The following is a 9,295-nucleotide window of genomic DNA, read 5'->3' on the forward strand; positions in this document are numbered from 1 at the left end:
TTCCATTCTGCAACCACATCGCTAAATGCCACCAAATTCTACACACTAGACATTTAATACTTCTTCTCAACACATTTTCTAATTCTGTTGGAAAGTAAGACAACATTTTCTAAATCCTAAAACTCCCTTAAGGTTCAGTCCAAGCAGTGGTGAGATGAAGGTGAAGTGCAGCCATTTCTGTACTCAACAGTTAAGTGAAAGCCTCTTTTTCTTTCACCACAATAGACGCACAATGATCCCAAAGCTTGTGTCCACAGAGAGTCCGCCGCTCAAGCTGAGAAGCTGAGAGCCCGAGTGGAGATCGCTTTTTCTGCCAAGGCCTCCGGCTGTGCTTTGAGTTTGTGTTTGGCTCTGACATGGCACTGACCAACAGTGTGTGTGCGTGTGTGTGTGTGTGTGTGTGTGTGTGTGTGTGTGTGTGTGTGTCAAAGCAAAGCTGATCATCTATTAATACCTTATTGATCAGTCAAAAGTATGACTTTTAGGTGTGTAAATCTCCATATTTGTCACAGTACAGTTCTGTCCAGGCTGAAACTAACTGTAAATCATCAGTGAAACACCAAATGTTGATGCAGACAGATTTCCTCCTCTTCGCTCACTGATGCTCCGTAATGAATACTGGCTTCCTGAGGAGTCGAGTCCCGGAGAGAGGACGCCGTCTCTCCACCTGTGAAGCTGTCAAACAGCCGACTGGAGGTTTGTTTGTGTCGATAGCCAAGTGGATCCTCAGCAAGAGCTCTCTTAACACAATGTCCGACGCCTCGGCTCCTCTCGCTCTGACACTCAGCCGAGGCCGGAGCGTCTCAGCCAGGGGGGCCCAGCGGGGCCAGAGCAGGTCCAAAGGCCTGGTGCTGGGAGGCTCTGACAGGCGCTGCTGAATCCCAGCGGCCCCTCAATTCCACGCTCATTCTTCTACACTTGAGATCTGCCTCCACCCCCTGCAGCCGGAGTAGAGTGGACAGTGATCCCGTTTTAAATTGTACATTTCACTCACAGAGCTAAAGTGATTTTCTGCCTTTGATCTGCTTTACAAAAAAATCTACATTTTCTGCACAGGTGGATTCCAACTGCAGTACTCTGGTTTGCAGATCGTCCATTTGTGTAACTGTCTGGTCATGTCGGCCAAACATGGCACAGTAACCAGAGAGTCCGAAAAGTTTTAGGAGATGATTCTCGCTTTTTTGCGCTAACATTCCCATGTCAAATATTCAGTTGCACAATGTTGCACTAGATTCTCAACAGGATTTCAACAGAAGTCTCAAATATCTTCTCGAAACCAGAGGCTCCGAGTGAACGTCTAATCCATTTATTTTTGTTTGTAAGACACAACTTGTTGTTGAATTTCATCCCTACCTATACCTTAACCACACTGTAGATGCCATGCATGCATATTTTTGGAAAAATACAGCATTCTTCATCAGGCACAATCTTAGGGTTTTTCAAGTATTTCAAGTCTTTTCAGATCTGTTCAGGTTTTTTTCAGATGATGTTACCGTCATTATCACAGCCAATGCAAAGTGAACCAACATCCAAGCAGCATGGAGAGACACGTTGTTGTGAGGAAAGAAGAAAAACTACTATATTTTCATTTTGTGTTCAAGCATGATTTGCTTGTGTTTGTTTGCTTTCTTACTGTTTATATTTATATCTTCCTGTAAATCTTGACACTGTGTGTATTTAAGTATATATACATATATTATTGTTAATATACATATGTGTATTAAGAGTCATATTCCTCATTTGTGACAAGTTCATTAAAACATTTTAAAAAATGTTTTCATGTTATGTTGATTTTGGCTGAGAGGGTTACACATGTTTGTGTTTTTCTGCATAGTTGTGGGGACATTTCCAGGCTGATGTTGCTGCTCGACTCTCCTCAGTGTGAACGTGCAGCATCTTAATTAGCGGGGACGGGACGCTCCTCCCTGCTGAAGCCCCACTTTGTGAAGGCAGGTGCAGCTTTAAATTACTTGACATTTTTTGCAGTGTGCAGGAGGTGGCAGGTTGTGATCCTACAACCCTCATCTCATATACATAATCCAGCAGGCAGGCAGGCCCCTGCTCTTGTTGAATGGGGGGGGGGGGGGGGGGACCTCTCCCTTTCCTCTGGGGACATTTCAGGGCTGAAAGAGAACCCTCACCACCCGGCTACCGGGGGCCCGTGGGCGCAGTGAGAAAATGAAGACCTCTGCGCCCCTCTAAATCCCCAGGAATTTCTCATTAAGCAAGGGGTCCTGGGCTGCCGAGGGCCCTCTGGGCCCTCACCCACCCCCCGCGAGGGGTCTCCCTCTCTGGTGCGGAGAATGGAGCCCTCCACTCCACTTTGTGCTGGCTGCCGGCTACCAGGGCCTGTTATTCACCTTCTCCTTTCTCACCAGCACAAGAGCTTTCTCCCAATCATGCTTTCAAAGCCCTCAGGACTTCCTCTTCCTTTCATTCAGTTTTTACATAAGTGTGTGTGTGTGTGTGTGTGTGTGTGTGTGTGTGTGTGTGTGTGTGTGTGTGTGTGTGTGTGTGTGTGTGTGCGTTTGTGTGTCTGTGTGTGTGTGTGTGTGTGTGTGTGTGTGTGATGTCTTATAAGACCCCAAAAGAGAGAAAGGCATAATTGAATTTGACATTTTTTTTCCTTAATGGTATCCTGAGATATTTTTGTCTGGAGGCGCCAAAGCTGGAATGGAGCGGACTCTCATTTCAAAGAGTGTTTTTTCTTCTTCTTCTTCTTCTTCTTCTTCTTCTTCCTCTTATTCACACGTTGTTCAGGAGTACAAGGGGGATTAATGAGGATTATGTATATGAGCAGAGGTAATGAGTTTTGATGAGAGGAGAGTAGAGAGGATATTTAGTGTAAGATTTCAAAACATCTCAGCGCGTCAGGTTTTGGCAGCATCAGCTGACGTTTTCCTGTTGTGGAGTCACTTTATCCTTGTATTTTTATGAACACAAGATACTTTAGAAAAGGACAAAACGTGTTATCGATTGAAAAATGTCCAAATTAATTGAAGAGACAAGTCATTCTGTTTGTGTATTTGGTTCCTCTTTAAGAGATTATACTCAACACTGACTGACTTAAACCACAAATATGATTTCACCTGATTATTACCTGTTCTAATTACAGCCAAATAAGTAATATGAACACTTTTACCTTGTTCACGTGTAGATATGTAGCCTCACTCATTATTGAGTTACATTCTATATATTTTGGTTTATTTATTCCTTACTCTTGTTCTTGTTTTGAAGTTCTTTTGTAACTTTGGTTTCAAAAAGAAAACTTTTCATAACAGCTCAAACCAAACTCAATTTGGTGTTTTTTTGTTCAATGACATCCAAAAATGGAAAGCCAACATTAAGAGGAAAAACATAGGTACATTTACAAGTCCACATTCAAGGTACTTGTACTTAACTTGAGTATTTCCATTGTATACTTTCTTCTTCTACTCCACAACATCTCAGAGGTAGATATTGTAATTTTTACTCCACTACATTTGTCTGGCAGCTTCAGTTACTCTTCCGGTGACAGTTTTTCATCCCCTTCCTGTCCAGTTAAAACCATGTGTCCCCAGATGTGTTGATTTTTAATGTTTCTGATAAACCGAAGGATGAAGTGTTCCTTCTTAAATAAACTACTTCTAAATCCTCTTGGATCAGCTGGATGCACCGTAACAAAGCTGAAAACAGAGATGTTGCAACATACATATTAAAGCAGTTAACAGTGTTTGTGCTACTGTTAAAAATAGAAATAAATCCCAAAACAACCCACAACAATTGTCTTGTTGGGCAAAATAAAACACGTCTTTACTGTCACTTCACTGTCATTTCACAGAGTGACACCAGGAAGTGTCTGCTCCTTATTTTCAAGACACTTTTTCACTTCAATATCTTCTGCAGGCGAAGACTTCATTTGTAAATTTGTAACATGAAAGCATCTCAACAGATCTACATATTACTAAAGTATTAAGTAACTCATTATGTTTTACATTCAACAAAAACAAAATGACCATTCGTATATCAATTACTCACCGCGTAATACGCTGATGTCTTGAAGAAAACGTTGTTTTCCTCGCATGCCTCCACAGTGAACGAAGAATCAAAAAACAGAAAATTGAAATAAATGGGGGTCACGTTCAACCACAAAATCAAAAAATCAGATTAAAATCTCTCACACAACTTCTCGGTTTACTGTGGAGGCATACGAGAAAAACAACGTTTTCTTCACAAATTCAAGGTAACAAGCGGAGAGACATTGATGTGGAAATGATCATTCTGGGGGTGAGGTAGTCCTTAAAGTAATATTCTGAAAGTATTTTTATGAGTATTTTTGCAGACTATGGTATTTCTAAGTATCCAAGTACCTCTTCACCTTTCTTCAAACAAGATCGATATCTTCAGTGTGACAGATGTGGAATGAAACAGACAGAATAAGTTGATGGAGAGACAGAGAGAGAGAGGGAGGGAGAGAGGGAGAGGGAGAGAGAGAGGGAGAGAGATGTCCCATGCAGGCCAGGACAGCTGACAGCTGGGTTCAGCGGGGGTCAGAGGTCAGGGATTGGCAGCAGTGGGGGAGTGAAGTGGAATCTAAAACAACAGGAAGACACAAACACACACATACACACATACATTTCCAGGAGAGGAGATGAGCGTGGGCCTCCGGATCTCTCGTGTGACAAACAGTTGACTAAAACTTCATCAGTGTGGTGTGAACGCTTCCTCCCACATATCTAATCCAGGAGGTGTGTGTGTGTGTGTGTGTGCTCTCTCACGTACTACTATCTTTATGAGCACCAGTTGTAGACATTGGACAGTGACCACACTTTGGTAATGTGAGGATATTTTTAGAAGAAGAAAACAAAAAACCCAAAGCCCATAAAGAAAACAGAGTATTTCAAGGTTAAAGTTAAAAAGCCTGTTCGTGTGGTTAAAGGAATAGTTCACCCAAAAACAATAATACATTGGTTTTAGTATTCACCATCAAGGTAAAAGGTAAACTAGACTAGAAGGCACCAGTATGCTTCATCAGAGGAGAAGCTGTGATGGTGTCGTATTAAACGTGCCGGCCCTGTTCCTCTAGCTTTCGCTCCACCACGAGAACAAAAAAATGACTTCTTCATCAATAAATAAAATATGCTGACAAAAGAAGAGAAACTACTTATTTCTAATTCATTTTGATAATTTCTTATAAAATGTAGAAATATATTTTCGACATTTATTTACCCTTTTTTATTAACAATCTATTTAACTATCTGTTTCTGTTTTTATTCAAGCATTTATTTATTTATTATTTTATCTATTTATTTCTGTATCTATATTCAGCTTTTATTTTAATTTTTTATTATTTTATTATTTAGTTTGTGCATTTATTTATTATTTTGTGTATTAATTGTTGTACTTCGCTTTCTTTACTTATTTATTTATTTCAACATGTATTTATTGTTTTGTTTATTTATATCTGTATTACTTCAGCTTTTATTTACTTATTTCATATTTATTTATCTAATTTTCTATTCTCTGTTGGACAGAGGGACTTACAACCAGTATGGCAGTTAAACGTACAACAACTACAAAGCACTGATTCCACTGGGGCTTGTTAATAAATATTAAATTGAATATAAATTATGCAAAGATATGCAAAAGTGGAAATACTTCAAACATGTGATGATGTCGCCTCCATTTGCTTTTATTTTGTTCAATCACTTCATTCACTTTAACCTCATTCATGTATTCATAAAACTAACCCAGATTGAATATTGTGAAGTAATTTATTCGCGTAAAAAGATCTCACTCTCTGTGATATCTTTTAGTCAGTGTTGAACCTCCAGCTCTTTCAATGTGCTGTGCTGCCCTCTAGTGGACGGTATGAGTCCTTACAAGAGAATGGGGCTTTAGTAACAGAAGGGCGATGGTGGAAGAGGGACTCATTACAAGTAAAAGTACAAAAGTATAATCAATATATTATCATATCTAAGATTACTGGATTGCTAATACTGAAGCATTTTAATGGCAGCAGCTCGAGGTGGAGCTATGCAATACTTTAATTACTCTATTTTAGCAAGTTTAGTCCAGTGGATCCCAACCTAGGGTCACCAGATCAATCTGAGGGGTCGTGAGATGATTAATGGAAGACAGAAGAAGAAGAAACCAAGTTCTGATTAACAAATCTGATTTCAGTTTTGGGACTTTGCACAAATGTTAAATATTGTTTTGTGCAACATCGGATCATTTCACCTCATAAAGCCACAAGAAGACTTTTATTTTTGGAAGAGGTCACAGGTCATACAGGTTGGTTTAATATTTAACAGCTGTCTTTGGTGAGATTACTCTTTTTTTAATGAGAAAACCTGTAAAAGTAACACGTAACGTCCATTGTCAGATAGATATAGTGCTGTATAAATTATATTAACTCCCACTGAAGTGTAGTAGAAGTAAACACCTTGATATGCAAACAGAGGAAAATTTTGGGAAGTACGCTTATTTGCTTTATTATATTATTAAAGTATTTCTACTTTTACTCAAGCAAAAGTACTTTTTCCACAGCATTTTATTAGCTACATGCTTTCCCTTCATTAAATGATGTTTCCAGCAGTTGTTCAGGAATCCAGATTACCTCATAGTTAGCAGCCCTGGAGCAGCATGATACCCTACTTCTGTATCGTTACATAACACAGGTTCAAAGCCTATCAAACAAAAGTAGGTCTATAGAGACCATGACCTCATAGTACCTGAACAGGAACCACTGATCCTTTTCAGCAGAGTCATGAGCTAGAGGGAAATAAACCCAGATAGGTGTGTCATGATTGTTCCTCAATGCTTTAGCTTTAGTGACAGAAATCATTCATCATTGTGTCATCTTTTGCATGTATTTCATGTTTTACATGCTAAAACTCAAGGGTGGCAGCGAGTAGCAGCTGAGGTGGGACTTACTTACTGTAAAGTAAAAGTACTCAGCAGGAAAATGGCCACTGTGGCTAATAGATGATAATATAATATTACTTTGTATTATATTGTACACACTGATTCATCAATGTATACATAGTATTTTACTGTTGTAGCTGCTCAAGGTGGAGATAGTATTATTATGTAGTGATGTCACTTGAGTATGTTTCAAGACTACAAGTAAAGTTAAGAAATACTCTTGGCGGTGTGGAGTTAGGAGGAAGTGAGGCCTCTGTAGCTCGCTGCTCATGTCTGCAGCAGGCTCCAGGCTACATTAGCCACTACTAGCAGAACACACCAGAATCTGTGACCTGAACTGCTGGAGGTCGAGTTGCATTGTGGGTAATGTAGGCGCCAAGTTTTGACAAGGAAGGAGAATGTGTGGAATAAAAACAGACGATATCTCTGGTTCTCCTGCATCAATGTAAATATTTTTGAATGAAACTGTCCATTGCGAGTCTGATAATGTTAAGGTGGAAGACTCTTTTAATTGATAGGAAATAAGAAAAACTAAGATCTGCTACACAAATTTGTAGTCACTTTCCGTACTTTTCTCTCATCTTAGTTTTTTGTGAAATGTTGGATAATTTTCTTTGGTCCCTAAATAGTATTTAAATGAACCAAAAGCACTCTTTTTTGGACTCTAATAGACAAACGAATACACTAATAGACATGTGAAATGACTACGGCTAAAGGGTCACAAGCCAAACAAGTTGTATGTATTGTTATGTAAAATACCTGCAGTGGATTAAAAAGTACAAAATTCCCCTCTGAGATGTAGTCGAGTAGAAGTATAATGCCATCAGAGAAACACTTCAGTAAAGTACAAGTGCCTAAAAAATGTACTTAAGAGCAGTACTCGTGTGGGTATAGTTAGTTATTTTCCACCTCTGTGACATTCTGGCACACAGACAATACAAATAACCATACATTGTAGTGTTATTATACTGCATAACAGTATAGGTGGCAAGTACATGTACTTAAGTATTTGTACTTAACTCAAGTTCCTTTCCTACTACTTTATACTATTACTCTACTATATTTCAGATAAAAAATATTATACTTTAAACTCCACTTGATTTATCTGATGATAAATGAATAATTAAGATATGGTATTTCTATGTACCAATAATAAAGTATCTGAATACTTCTTCCACCATTGATGTTCACTCAGCTGCCAGTTTATTAGGTACACTTAGCTAAAACTAATGAAAGGCAATAAACACCTTTATGCAGCTGATAATTATCATGTTTTTTTAGGCAGTTTTGGTTAAATTTGTGGTCAGTTTGGAGGCTGCGGTTTGTGTCACTAAGAGGAGTTTCTATTATATAGTCCACCTTAATTCATATAAATGGACATGAATATGTCAATTTTAATCAAACAATAGCCTAATTTTATACATTATTCTAAAAATGGGCCCTTTTGTGTGTGTACTTTTTTTTACTTGTATGCTTATATTGATGCTAATACTTCTGGATTTGTACTTGTAACAATAATATACTACGTGCTGAGTACTTCTTCCACCACTGCGTATACGTCTTGTATGACACATATCACTATGATATCCCCATTGAGGCTCAAAGGCGTATTCATTGTTCATTAGCGAGTGTATTTTTGGTTCAGTGTCACATATCTAATTACTGTTACTGTTCATCAAAACCTGGTCTGATGCGACAGTGGAGAGAGTGACACGCGGTTTGCCTGTAAAACGAGAATGAAACGGTTGTCTGCTAATGACGGCGGTTCACCGGGAGGGTGCGCGCTGCTGCCGGTGCGCGGCGCTGTTTTGCGCTGCGTAAACCCGCAGCAGGCCCTGTCCCCGTCTGCCTGTCCCTGTCTGCCAGTCTCTCTCTCTGTCCTGTCTGTCTCTCCCGTCCTCACCCAGACCTCTCTTCTGCTAGGATCGAGGCTGAAAAGCAAAAACGCATCCTAAATCATCCGTGTTTCCTTCTCAGCTGAGTTTTTTTTTTAAACCCGTGTGAAGTGAGGAGCTGGTAGATTCACCGAGAGGTTTCATAACACGTTATAATATTCACATGAACAGTCCTGCAGAGTCTCGTGTTTTCATTTTAAACAGTTACACGGCCGAGCTTTATTCTGAATCTGCAGAGGAGGAGGAGGAGGAGGAAGAGGAAGGTTTGCTGTGTGGCGCGGCCGTGTCGATCATAACCGCCGTTTCCCATATCGCCTCCCGGTGACAAGAGTGAAGTGGTGTGAGAGTGGAGGGGGTATTATTATTTTACACCTGAAACACCCCTTCTACATCGCCCTCTCTGTCCTCACTGACATATCGTCTCTAAAATCTCCAAATCTCTCCCCCCGTCCATAAAGAATCAAACACACCAACGCAGAAATCTCGCAGCTCAG

This window comes from Anarhichas minor, unplaced genomic scaffold (genome assembly GCF_050575085.1).
Source record: "Anarhichas minor isolate MPS153535 unplaced genomic scaffold, ASM5057508v1 ptg000027l, whole genome shotgun sequence".
In the NCBI taxonomy this organism is placed as follows: domain Eukaryota; kingdom Metazoa; phylum Chordata; class Actinopteri; order Perciformes; family Anarhichadidae; genus Anarhichas; species Anarhichas minor.